This window comes from Dasypus novemcinctus, chromosome 22 (genome assembly GCF_030445035.2).
Source record: "Dasypus novemcinctus isolate mDasNov1 chromosome 22, mDasNov1.1.hap2, whole genome shotgun sequence".
NCBI lineage: Eukaryota > Metazoa > Chordata > Mammalia > Cingulata > Dasypodidae > Dasypus > Dasypus novemcinctus.
Genome location: NC_080694.1, coordinates 46,155,062 through 46,168,505, shown reverse-complemented (window position 1 = coordinate 46,168,505; position 13,444 = coordinate 46,155,062). Strand labels below are relative to the sequence as shown.

The 13,444-nt window shown below is 37.8% G+C and overlaps 1 protein-coding gene and 1 pseudogene across 1 annotated transcript in view; one reads left to right on the top strand and one right to left on the bottom strand.

Annotated features, from left to right (window-relative positions):
* The window catches only part of RANBP9 (RAN binding protein 9), a 115,281-nt gene that overhangs the window by 57,252 nt on the left and 44,585 nt on the right, over positions 1 to 13,444 (top strand). The window lies entirely within an intron of this gene.
* LOC105745735 (shieldin complex subunit 3 pseudogene) lies at positions 11,851 to 12,757 on the bottom strand (annotated as a pseudogene).

The following is a 13,444-nucleotide window of genomic DNA, read 5'->3' as shown; positions in this document are numbered from 1 at the left end:
CTTTTACCTTCATTTATTCCTTTTCTGGTGTTCTTCCCTTTATGTAGATCTCCATTTCTGATTTATATTATTTTACTTCTCTGAAGAACTTGTTTTAACGTTTCTTGCAAGGCAGATCTCTTGGTTAACAATTTCTTCTGCTTTTGTTCTTCTACTGTATTTCTCCTTTACTTTAGAAGGTTAATTTCTTTAGATACAGAATTGTAGTTTGTTGGTTTTTTTCCTTTAAACACATTAAATATTTTACTCCACTATCTTCTAGCTTGCATGGTTCTTAAAGAGATGTCTGTTGTCATTCTTATCTTTGTTCCTTTATAGTTAAGAACTTTCCCACCAAGTTTCTTTTAATATTTTGTCTTTGTCGTTCTGCAATTTGAGTATGATATGCCTAGGTATCAATTTTTAATTTTTTTTTTTTAATATCTGGCTTGGTGTGCTCTTAGCTTTCTAGATGTGTAGTTTGGCATCTTTCATTAATTTTGGCAAAGTTTCAGCAGTTGCTATTTCAAATATTTTTTCTGTTCCTTTCTTCTGGTATTCCCATTACAAGATGTTACACATTTTATAATTCCATGTGCTTGGGTATTCTGTATTCTTGCATTCATTCTTTTTCTCTTTGAATTTCAGCTTGGAATGTTTCTGTTGATGTATCTTCAAGTTTACTGATTCTTTCCTTGACCATCAAAGGCATTCTTCATTTCTAGCACTTCCTTTTGATTCTTAACATTTCTGTCCCTCTGTCTACGTTACTCTTTTGTCCTTGCATATTGTCCATTTTTTCCTTTTCTAATAGCATATTGATCATAGTTATTTTAAATTCTTGGTCTAATAATTTCAAAATCCCTGCTGCATCTGAGTCTGGTTCTTATGCTTCCTTTGTCTCTTCAGACAGTGTCCTTCATGCCCTCTAGCATGCCTTCATTGTTGGGCAAAAAGGTAAGATAGGCTTTAGTGTGAGATTTTTCTGTTTATCTGGTTGGGGGTTAGGCTGTGTTTAATTTTTGTTGTCATTGTTAGATATCAGAGACCTCACTTTCCTCTAGTGTCCTTGTTTTATCTCCCCTGATGTCTGGGTTTCTCTAGAGACTCTGGGAGGAAGAGTTTGGGGCTGCTGTGGTGGCTGCGATTTGGGGAACACAGTACTAGGGAAGAGGGAGCTACAGAAAAGAAGCAAATTTGAAATATACCCACTCTAACAAACTTAAAACCACTGTCCTGAGGAATTCTCTGTATGGGTTTTGTATTATTTTTGCAACTGTCCTGTAAGTTTGAAATTATTTCAAAATAAAAAGTTTGAGAAAGGCAAGGGTAAAGAGGGGACAGGGCTTGACAAAATCAAGATCTATCAGTAATTTAGTTGCCTTCCAGAACAAAACCTACGACTCTTTAGAGGATACCTGAATCCCTACAGAAGTCAACTGGATGTTGTAGAACTGCCAGATACTTACTGAAATTAACAGCAGACTTGGCAGAACAGAATACAAATTAGTGAATTCTAGGATAAGTCAATAGAAAATATTCAAACTGAAGCAAAGAGTGAAAAAAAAGAATAGTAAAAAAATATAGCATGTACTATAAGGATATGTGGGACATGATCCGAAAGTTTAAATATATTTAATTAGTGTCCTAGAATTCAAGGGTAGAGAGAATGAGACAGATGTACTATTTAAGAAATTAATGGCTGGAGAATATTTCAAATAGGAGGAAAAATCTTAACTCACATGTTCAGGAACTCAGCAAACACAAAAAAGCAGGAGAAATACAAAGAAACTCACCCCTGGGACCTTATAGTTAAACAGTCAAGAACCACATATAAATCTTAAAATTGCCAATCTAGAATTATGTACCCAAAGATGAAATCAAAATGACTTTTGTTTGACCAAAGCAAAGAAACAAACCAGCCAAAAAAAGAAACAGCCGAGAGAGAATGAGTTACAGGAGACATTAGAGAAGTTTTTAAACTCTGAAGGAGAAACATCTTAGATGGATTCATAGCAGTAAAAGAAAGCTTGATCTGCTAGGAAGGGTCAGAATAGTATTAACTATTTAAAGCAACAATATTAACAATTTTTGTGGTGTTTGTGACATGAAAAAGTGAAATGTATGACAACAGTAGTAGAAAATGTAGAAGGTGTAAATAGAATTTAGAAAGGTCTAAGTTTCCTTTTTTAAATTGTTTATGTCAATCTTACAGGTTACTCTGTTAACACAAGATAATAAATATAACAATAAATCTGCTTTGCTCTGGTTTAATTCCCCTCCCTTTTTAAAAGATTTGGTTTGTTTATTTCTCTCCTCCCCCCCTTGTTTGTGCTCACTGGCTGCTCTCTGTGTTTGTTCGTTGTGTGCTTGTTTTCTTTTTTGGAAGCACCAGGAACCAAAATGGGGACTTCCCATATGGGAGGGAGGCACCCAATTGCCGAGCTACCTCTGCTCCAGCTTGTTGTGTCTCTCATTGTGTTTCCTCGATGTGTCTCTTTGTTGTGTCATCTCGCCACGCCAGCCCATTGCATCAGCTCGCTGTCTTGCTTGTCTTCTTTAGGAGTTAGCAGGAACTGAACCAGGACCTTCCATGTGGTAGGTGGGTGCCCACCTGCTTGAGCTACATCCGTCCCCGTCTCCATCCGTCCCGTCCCCCCCCCCCCCCCCCCCCCGTATTTTTGTTCATTTCTCAATCTTAGGGACATGGGATGATGTCCACTCTGACAGCTTCAGGCTGAGAAGGGACATAGATATTTTGGGGCAGAGGAGAAGAATTGTTTTGCTTGCAGTTGAAGATACTCCTTGTTTTGGGGGTGGGACTGGTCCATCATTATCATTTTGTTAGTTGTCTAGGGCAGGCCCAAAGAACTGGAGAGTAGCAGTTGGCCACAGCTCTGCTGGGTTTAAGAGCTCAACTGGCATATGAACAACACAAAGATTTAAGTCTCTGAGATGTATATTTAATAGGTACATTGAAAATTACCATTTCAAATAAAAGGAGTATAAGAACCATGATTGGGGAATTATAAATGAGTATAACTATGTTATGTTAGGAAAATTGATTTTCATATATTCTCAGACAGGGCCCACTGAGGGGGTGTTGATTTCATGAGGCCCTGTGCCTCGCATGTGGTGTTTGGATGTCCAGAGCCCTCGGGAGCACTCTTGTTTGAGGCTTTGTTTACTGCAGCAGGTAGTGAAATCTGTCGGAGACCTGCATAAGCGTAACCTCTGGTATGACCCCCCAACTCACTTTGAAATCTCTTAGCCATAATAGCTCTTTTTTTTAACATTTTTCCCTTTTGGTCAAGGTCTTTTTCCAAATACATCCCTGATTAATGATTGGTAATAATTCCTTGGTGCCAGGAGTCCCATTCCCAGGAGTTATATCCCATGTCTAGATAAGGTACTGAGTTTATTTGCAGTGTTTGGCTTAGAGTGAGGCCACATTTGAATAACAAGGAGGTTTCAGGAGGTAACTCTTAGGCATTAATTATAATTAGGCTTAAGTTTCATTTTCACAAGAATAAGGTTCATAAATTCAACAGGCTTATTGGCCTGTTTTCTTTCATAAGGAAAGAAAAAGTAAGTTTTTTGCCATCTTATTTGAGAAAGTAGCAGGACTTCCCCAGAAGAGAAACTTAGTGTTTTATTAGGACTATTGTGGGCCTCTGTTTATCCAGAAAACATACCTATGACAACAAAAATATATTCATATCCCATAGAAGTATGTGTTAAATAGCAGCTATGTACAGCAAGGAAAACAGAGATTGATTGAGAGATGAAGAATTTCCTTGTTTGTTGTTTATCTGGTTTTTGCTTATTATAATTGTTGATATAATGAAAATGTTCTAATAATGATTGAAGTAATGGATGCACAACTTATGTGATACCAAATACCATTGATTGTACACTTGAATGGTATGCTTTAGTAATGTGTATCAATAAAATTTCTATTTGTTGAAAAAAGAAAAATGAGAAGTTGAAGTGAAAATTCTCAGGATATCTTCAGCTATCCAGAGATTTACTGTAATTAGGCAGGAAGAGTTCTTTGCTGTCTCCCCTGTTAGCACTCCAGACCCATCACTCTTATGCTTTAAAAAATAAAGTATCTAATCTGGGAAGAAAAAAAAAAAAGAAGCATGCTTTAGGTGCATTTTCCCCTCATAAACCAGCAATATAGCTTTGTTATGGGTCCTGAAAAAGCATTCTTATATTTGCATTATTAACCACATCCTTAGTCACCACAGAGTTCACTGTTACACAACCTCCCGTTTTATCCTCTAGTTTTCCTTCTAGCAACATGTATCACCCCAAACTTCCCCTTTCAGCCACATTCGCACACACATACTTCAGTGCTGTTAATTACACTCACATCGCTGTGCCACCATCACCCCCATCCATTTCCAAACTTCACAGTCAACTTAATTATAAATTCTGCACAGATTAAGCATCGACTCACCATCCTCTACTTCCCTTTTATCTCCTGGTAACTTATCTTCCAAACTTTACGTCCACGCGTCTGCTCATTTTACTTAGCTCGTGACAGTGAGATCATGCAGTATTTGTCCTTTTGTGTCTGGCTTATTTCTCTCAACATAAGGTCCTCGAGGTTCAACCATCTTGTCCCATGTGTCAGTGCTTCATTCCTTCTTACAGCTGAGTAATGTTCTGTTGTATGGATATACCACATTTTGTTCATTCATCTGTTGATGGACACTTGGGTTGCTTCCATCTTTTGGCAGTTGTGAATAATGCTGCTATGAAATCAACATTAGTATGTGTATATATCTGTTTGTGTCCCTGCTTTCTTCTGGGTATATACCTAGTAGTGGGATTGCTGGATCATCTGGCACTTCTGCACTTAGCTTCCTGAGGAACCACTAAACTATCTTACACAGTGGCTGCACCATTCTACATTCCCACCAGCAATGAATGAGTTGCTGTCTCTCCACATCGTCTCCAACACTTGAAGTTTTCTGTTTTTTTTTAATAGCAGCTCTTCTAGTAGGTGTGAAATGATATCGTACTGTGGTTTTGATTTGCATTTAAGTCTTTTGCCCATATTTTAAAGGGAGTTGGTTGTCTTTTTTTATTGAGTTATAGGAATTCTTTATATATGCTGAATATTATACCCTTATTGGAAATGGGGTTTCCAAATATTTTCTCCCATTGAGTAGGCTGCCCTTTTACCCTTTAGACAAAGTTCTTTGAGGTGCGAAAGTGTTTAATTTTGAGGGGTCCCATTTATCTATTTTTTTTCTTTCATTGTTTGTGCTTTGGGTGTAAAGTTTCTGAAACCATTGCCTACCACAAGATCTCATAGTTGTTTCCCTACATTATTTTCTAGGAGTTTTATGGTCTTGGCAGTTATATTTAGGTCTTTATCCATCTTGGATTAATTTTTGTTTAGGGCTTGAGATAAGGATCCTTTTTTATTCTTGTGGATATGGCTATCCAGTTCTCCCTGCACCATTTATTGAAAAGAGACTCTGTCCCAGTTGAGTGGACTTGGTGGCCTTGTCAAATATCAGCTGGCTGTAGGTATGCAGATCTATTTCTGGACTCTCAATTGCTATTGTTTTGTTCTCTTATGTCTGTCCTTATGATAGTACCTTACCATTTTGGTTATTGTAGCTTTTGTTTTAAAACCAATTTTGTACTTAATTTTCAAGGTTTTGGCTATTCAGTTCCCCTTGTCACTTTGTATGAATTTGATGATTTGTTTTTCCTTTTTTACAAAAAAAGCTGAAATTTTGACAGGGATTTTGCTGAATCTCTATGTTGCTTTGTGTACTGTTGATACCTTAACAATATTAAGCCTTCCAATCCATGAGCCTGGAATTTCTTGCCGTATTATTTAGGTCTCTTTTAAAGTTTCTTTGAGCAATGTTTTGTAGTTTTTAGTTTATCTTTCTTTCATATACTAGATGTTTTACTCTTTTTTTTTTTTAATTTTTTTATTTTTTATTGGCTTTGTAATAATATTACATTAAAAATATATATGTGAGGTCCCATTCAACCCCATCCAGATGTTTTACTCTTGATGCTATTGTAAATGTATTTGTTTTCTTGATTTCTTTTTGGATTGTCCATTGCTGAAGTATAGAAACACAGCTAATTTCTGCATTTTGATGTTTTAGCCTGCATATTTGTTGAATTTGTTTATTAACTCTAGTAGCTGTCTTGTGGATTCTTTGGAATTTTCCATATATGTTGGATAATATCACCTGCAAATAGAGGTAGTGTTACTTCTTCCTTTCCAGTTTGGATGTCTTTTTTCTTTTCTTTTTTCTTCCCTCCCCTCCCCTCCCCTCCCTTCTTTTTCTTGCCTAACTGCTCTGGTGCTAGAACTTCTGGTATAATGTTGACTAGCAGTGGTGTAAGCTAACATCTTTGTCTTGTCCCTGATCTTACAGGGAAAGCTCTTTCATTCTTTTACCAGAGAGGATATTAGCTGTGGGTTGCCTCTTGGTCACAAAATAGCTGCTGTAGCATTAGGCATCATCACATTCACAACAAGAAGTAGGAAGGGACTGTGCCAGCCATACTTGTCTCTTTTTGTCAGAAAAGGAGAAAAAGTTTCCCAGAAATGTCCCCTTTTGCCCAGTATTAGCCATCTTTTGCTTAGGTCTCATTGTTCACAGCTGGGAGTTAGAATCTATCAGTTTTTTCATTGATACATGTTAAAAACTGAGATTGTGGGTTTTAAAAAAGTTGTTCCAATTCGATTGTTTTTGCTTCATATGTTCAAGATTGTGTCAAGTTCACACACAGTCATGATACACATATGTTGTATACTTCTTTTTTGAATTAAAAATATTACATCATCCTCCTTTTGTTTAGAATTTCTGTTATAGCTTCTTCCATACCTTAATTTTAAGCCTATCTTTATAGGTTTGTTTTTGATGTGGTTACCAATAAGTACCATATAATAGAGTTATTATAATCTTATATGACAATATTTGTCTTAAAATAGGTAGATTCCATTCATGTACATTGACTTAGATTACTGATCTATTTAAGCATGTTAATACATTTTGTTTTTTAGTTGTCGATCTTTTACATTACTTTTTGCCTATTTTAATTTCTGTGCGGTTGTTAAAGATTTTTTATTCCTGTTTTTATTATGCTTGAAATTTTATCCATTTTTTATGGTTTCCCTTAAGATTTACCTTTGTTTCTATTTTTCTCTTCAACACTGCAAAAACCTTAGTATACTTAACTATCCTTTGAACACTTAGTTTAAACTTTGTTCCTCAACATTTCATTTTGAAAATTTTAAACAAAAATGTAAAGAATTATATAGTGAACAGCTATGTACTCGTCATTTAGGTTCTCTGATTAACAGTTTACTGTTCATTATATATCCTGCCATAACCCACTGAATGTCCTTGGGGAGAATGTAAACTACAATGTAAACTGTAATCCATGTGGTGCAGCAATGTTCCAAAATGTATTCACCAAATGCAGTGAATGTGCCACACTGATGAAAGAGGTTGTTGATGTGTGAGAAGTCAGGTGGGGTGTGGGGTATACGAGAACTTCATATATATATATTAAAAATATGTATATATTTTTTAAAGATTTATTTTTTAAATTTACCCCTCCCCCCTTGCCGCTTGCTCGCTGTCTGCTCTGTGTGTCCATTTGCTGCGCATTCCTCTGTGTCTACTTGTCTCCCTTTGTTGCGTCATCTTGCTGCGTGGGACATGAACCCAGGGCCTCCCATATGGTAGACAGGAGCCCAATCGATTGAGTGACATCCACTTCCCCACTTATATATATGTATTTTTTTATCCCCCCCCTTGTGGTTTTTGCTTACTGTCTGCTCTCTGTGTCAATTTGCTTTGCGTTCTTCTGTGTGTCTGTATTTATTTTTATTTATTCACCACCCGCTTGCAGCTTGCTTCTTATCTGCTCTCTGCTTCCATTCGCTGCACGCTCTTCTGTGTTTTTGTTTGTCTCTCTTTTTTGTTGCATCACCTTGCTGAGTCTGCACTCCGCTGCACTTGCAGCCAGGCAGTGCTCCGTGGTGCTTGGGAGCGAGCCTGCCTTCACAAGGGGGTCCCAGGATGCGAACCGAGGGCTCCCATATGGTAGATGGGAGCCCAACTGATTGAGCCACAGCTGCTTTCCTCCCCTCTTATATCTTTTAATGTAATATTTTTGTGATCTATGTATCTTTTTTTAAAAAAGGCAATTAAAATTTTAAAAAATTACTGTCCAGTCAGTTTTGGTACAATGCTTATATTGAAAATGTGACTCTGTTCAAGTACAAAGAAATTCAAGCTGTTTGTTTGCTTATATGTGATTTTAGTTCCCAAGAACCACTTGATAAATCTACTTGAACTCAGCCTGGTAGGAATAGGTAAAACATACCCACATGCACACCACAGACACCTCACACTTACCTAAGTTACTTGTGTGTTAGGAGTCACACCCATCCACATTTGAGATCACAGATTTCCCTGGCAGATAACCCTCCTTCTACCACTTCATGATAAGTCACCCTTCTGACACCCACTTCCCCAGACAAACTTGAGGTCATTCTAAAGGTAAAGTGCCATATTTATTGTAGTATTTATGTATTTCTTTACCATTTAACATGTACAAAACTTGGCTATTGCTTTGCTTGGGTTTCTTTTTTTTTTTTTTTCCTTCCTTTCCCAAATGTGTTACTGTTGAGGTTTTTTAGAACTGTGCTGTTATCTCCATTTTCCTTATAAGCACTATGGTTTTTATTCACAATTTTGTGTAGTCTGGTGATATTTAGGAATGCATATGTTACATTATAACATAGCTGACTATAATTGTGTTATCACATATCTGTCCATCTGTTTAATCCATCTTATTTGTTTATTTTTAACCCCCCCATCTGCTCTCTGTATCCATTTGCTGTGTGTTCTTCTGTGTCTGCTTGTATTCTCGTCAGCGGCACCGGTAATCTCTGTCTCATTTTATTGGGTCATCTTGCTGTGTCAGCTCTCCATGTGTGTGGCACCTCTCCTGGGCGGGCTGTGCTTTTTTCGTGCGGGGTGGCTCTCCTTGCGGGTGCACACCTTGCCTGTGGGGCTCCCCTACGCGGGGACACCCCTTTGTGGCACGGCACTCCTTGTGCGCATCAGTGCTGCACGTTGGCCGGCTCACCACACGGGTAGGAGGCCCTGGGTTTGAACCCTGGACCTTCTATATGGTAGGAGGACGCTCTATCAGTTGAGCCACGTCAGCTTCCCCTATCTTATTTCTTCATACATTTAAAAGTCAGCACGTTTCACCCCTAGTGTTTGATATTTGTGTTTTGGTTTTTCTAGAGGTAGAATTTACATGCCATACACTGCACAGATATTATTGTACCATTTGAGTTTTGCAGACACACAGCTGTGAAATGCAAATCCATATTAAAATGCAGAACAATGCCATAATCCCAGATAAGTTCTCTCATGCCAATTCCCATTCAGGGCCTGTCACCACTCCTTCTGAGGCAACCATTGATGTGATTTTTCTGTCATAGCTGAGCCTTGCCTGTTACAGAATGTCATTAAAAGGAATCATGACACATACTCTGTAAGGCATCCTTGATTCAACATAATGTTTTTGAGATTCACCCATGTTGTATGTATCAGTAATTTATTTTCTTTTGTTTATGAGTGGAAGAAGGGCCTACAGTTTGTTTACCCCTTCTCTTGTTGATGGATTCCCCAGGCTGTTTCGAGCTTTTCACTATTGTGAATAAAGCTGCAGTGAACAGTTTGTATTGTTCTTACACAAGGCTTTATGTGGACATATGTCCTCATTTCTCTTATTAGTGGAATTACTGGGTCATGGGGTAGGTTATGTGTTTAGTGTTTTGAGAAACTGCCAGTCTTTTTTTCAGAGAGGTTGTACCGCTTCAAATTCCCACCAGCAGTGTGTGAGAGTTCCTTTGGTTCTGTGTCCTTGGCAGCACTGCTGGTGTCTTTCTCTTAGGTTTTAACCATCTGGTGGGCGTGTAGTGTTATATCAGTGTGGTTTTAATTTGCATTTCCCTGATGACTAATGATGTTGAGCACTTTTTCTTTCACTTCTTAACCATTTGTAGTATCTTCTGTGATGCATCTATTCAGATCTTTTCTCTGTTTTTAAAGATTGGGCTTTTTATTGAGCAGAAGTTTTTAATTTTGGTGAAGTTTTGGAGTTTATTGTTTTAAGATTCTTGCTTTCTCTGTCCTATTAAATCTTTGCTTTATTCCCATGTCATAAAGGCATTCTTACATGTTTTCTTTTAGAAGCTAAAGTGTTTTTAAAGATTTATTTATTTTTTATTTATTTCTCTCCCCTTCCCGTCCCCCAGTTGTCTGCTCTCTCTGTCCACTTGCTGTGTGTTCCTCTGTGACTGCTTCCATCCTTATCAGCAGCATCGGGAATCTGTGTTTCTTTTTGTTGCATCATCTTGCTGTGTGAGCTCTCCGTGTGTGCGACACCATTCCTGGGCAGGCTGCACTTTCTTTCGCGCTGGGCAGCTCTCCTTATGGAGCGCACTCCTTGTGCGTGGGGCTCCCCTACTCGGGGGACACCCCTGCGTGGCACAGCACTCCCTGCGCGCATCAGCACTGCGCATGGGCCAGCTCCACACGGGTCAAGGAGGCCCGGGGTTTGAACCGTGGACCTCCCATATGGTAGGTGGACGCCCTATCCATTGAGCCAAGTCCGTTTCCCAGAAGCTAAAGTTTTAATATTTGTATTTAGGACCTTTATCTTTTATATTTAGGACATCTCAAATTGATTTTGTGAATAGTATGAGGTATATTTAAGGTTCTTTTTTTCTATATGCATATCAATTCTATTAATATTTGCTAAATTTTCCTTTTGGATTGTTTTTGCGGTGTTGTAAAATACAAAATGACTATTGAGTGTAGGTCTGTTCCAAGCTCTTTATTTAATCTTATCCCTTTGATCTTAAATAGATCCTCATGTCAGTACCACACTGTCTTGATTGCTTGGTTTGTTGTTCTTTTTCAGACTTTCTTTGGCTATTTTAGATCCTTTGTATTTCCATTTAATTTTAGTAAAATGGCTTGTCAGATTTTACAAACTAAAAATAACTGATTATGATTTAGACTGCATTAACTCTAAAGATCTGGGGGAGAGTGTAAACTGTAATGTGGACCATTTGCCATGTGGTGCAGCAGTGCTCAGAGATGTGTTCACCAAGTGCAGGGAATGCCCCGTGATGATGTAGGAGGTTGTTGTTATGGAAGGAGTGGGGTGAGGGGGGTGAGGGATATATAGGGACCTCATATTTTTTGAATGTAACATTAAAAAAAATAAAGAGAAAAAACAATCAAATTGAAGTAGACTCCAGTTTTAATAAAATTGAATTGTCTGGAGTTGCTGAAGGCAGGAAGAGGAAAAAAGAGGTATAATATGGGACATTTTCAGGACATGGATTTGTCCTGAATGACATTGCAAAGACAGATACAAGACATTGTATATCCTGCCATAACCTACAGAAGGAGTGGGAGAGTGTGTAAACTACAATGTAAACTATAAACCATGCTGTGTGGTAATGTTCCAGAATGTGTTCATCAATTGCAATGAATGTATCAAACTAATGAAAGAAGTTGTTAATATGGGGGAAAGTGGGAGGTATGGGGAGTGGGGCATATGGGAATCCCTTATATTTTTTTATGTAACATTTTGTTATCTAAGTATCTTAAAAATATATAAAAATATATTTTAAAATTTGTCAGAAGCATAATATATCTTTCCGTGTATTTATGTTGTCTTTAATTTTCTCAGCAGTGTTTGATAATTTTCCATATAGACATAGTTTATGTCTTGTGCGTCTTAATTTTTTGTTTTTTGATCCTATTATAAGTGGAGTTATTTTCTTTTTACTGTTTCTGTCTATGCTCAGTTTATTCACAATATTCTTTTTGAAAATCAGTGAAATTCATTACATACTAAAAATAGCACCATATTCATATACAAATAAATGGATTTTCCCAGTAAGACTTAATCTTCTTTTAAGAAGATGTCCTACATATTCACAGTACATAACATCACAGAAACCCTTATTTGCCCTAAATGTCTGAATCATTGCATTACAAGTTGGTAGTTCAGTGTGCCTGCTAATTTGAGTTTTGCCCAAAAGTCTCCCGTAGTTTAGCTGTCACAAAAAGTGTTCTATTGTCCATCTAGCCCTATAAATAGAGTGCAAATTTAGTGCCTTTAAATAGTCTTACAGTTTTTTAGATAAAGGAAAAATCTTTCTGTACAATTACTGCTGGAAATTGAAACTCCCCAAGCCCACTTCAAGTGCTCTTCTCCCTTTTTTGATTGTTTATTCATATTTCCAGAATTAGTCTGTTCATTTAGCTTATGAGACTGGTTAAGTGCTGCTTCTTTTTCAATTAGTTTCAAATAGAAAGTCCAGTGTATCTACTGTACAGTCATAGCTCTGTGATTTTGAATCATGTTCTGAGATGGTTAAGTGCCGTTTCACATCTTTACCTGCCTCTCTAGAAATCACAGGTGATGATCTCCTAGGTTTGAGCGGAAGTGTGGACCCATCATGTGGACTCCAAGGAATAAATCTCGATAGCAGATGAGTAGGAAAATCTTGAATTGCCTTTTCTGCAATTTTTGACAGTTTCATGGGTTAGTTTTTATATGGCCAATAGCATAATATTACTTCTGTGGTCATTCTGCAATAATCCAGTTACTCTTAATGAAGAAAACATTTCTTAGCTGAGTTCCTCAGAGCTAGAATATAATTTATAATTACGAGACTCTCTCTTTTCAAATCAGAAGGAAACAGGACCTAAAGTAGAGGTATTACAGAGAATAATATATGGTAGGGACAGCTTGTCTACAGAAAAGCAGGGAGAAAAGGAAAACCCAAAATCACCCCCAATATGCTATTTCACTGACGTGACTACTGGTAAATGTGAATGTAATCCCAAACTTAAAAAGAAAATTACTTGACTTCTCAAAATAAGGTTCTGAATTAGATGCCCTGTCAGATCACTCCCAGCTAAAAAATAGTCACCATATTTAATTCAAGAGATACGAAGGATGTGGAAATATTCATATGAAAATAGTAATATTCTAAAGACTATAGAGGCAAAGAGTAAATTAGTTGTTAAAAAATAGGAAAATAGGAAGTGGATTTGGCTCAACTGATAGAGCGTCCACCTACCACATGGGAGGCCCAGGGTTCAAACCCAGGGCCTCCTGACCCAGGTAGTGAGCTGGCCCCCGTGCAGTGCTGATGCACCTAAGGAGTGCTGTGTCATGCAGGTGTGTCCCCCACGTAGGGGAGCCCCATGTGCAAGGAGTGTGCCCCATAAGGAGAGCCACCCTGGGCAAAAAAAGCATAGCCTGCCCAGGAGTGGTGCCGCACACAGGGAGAGCTGACACAGCAAGATGACGCAACAAAAAGAGACACAGATTCCCAGTGCTGCTGACAAGAATCCAA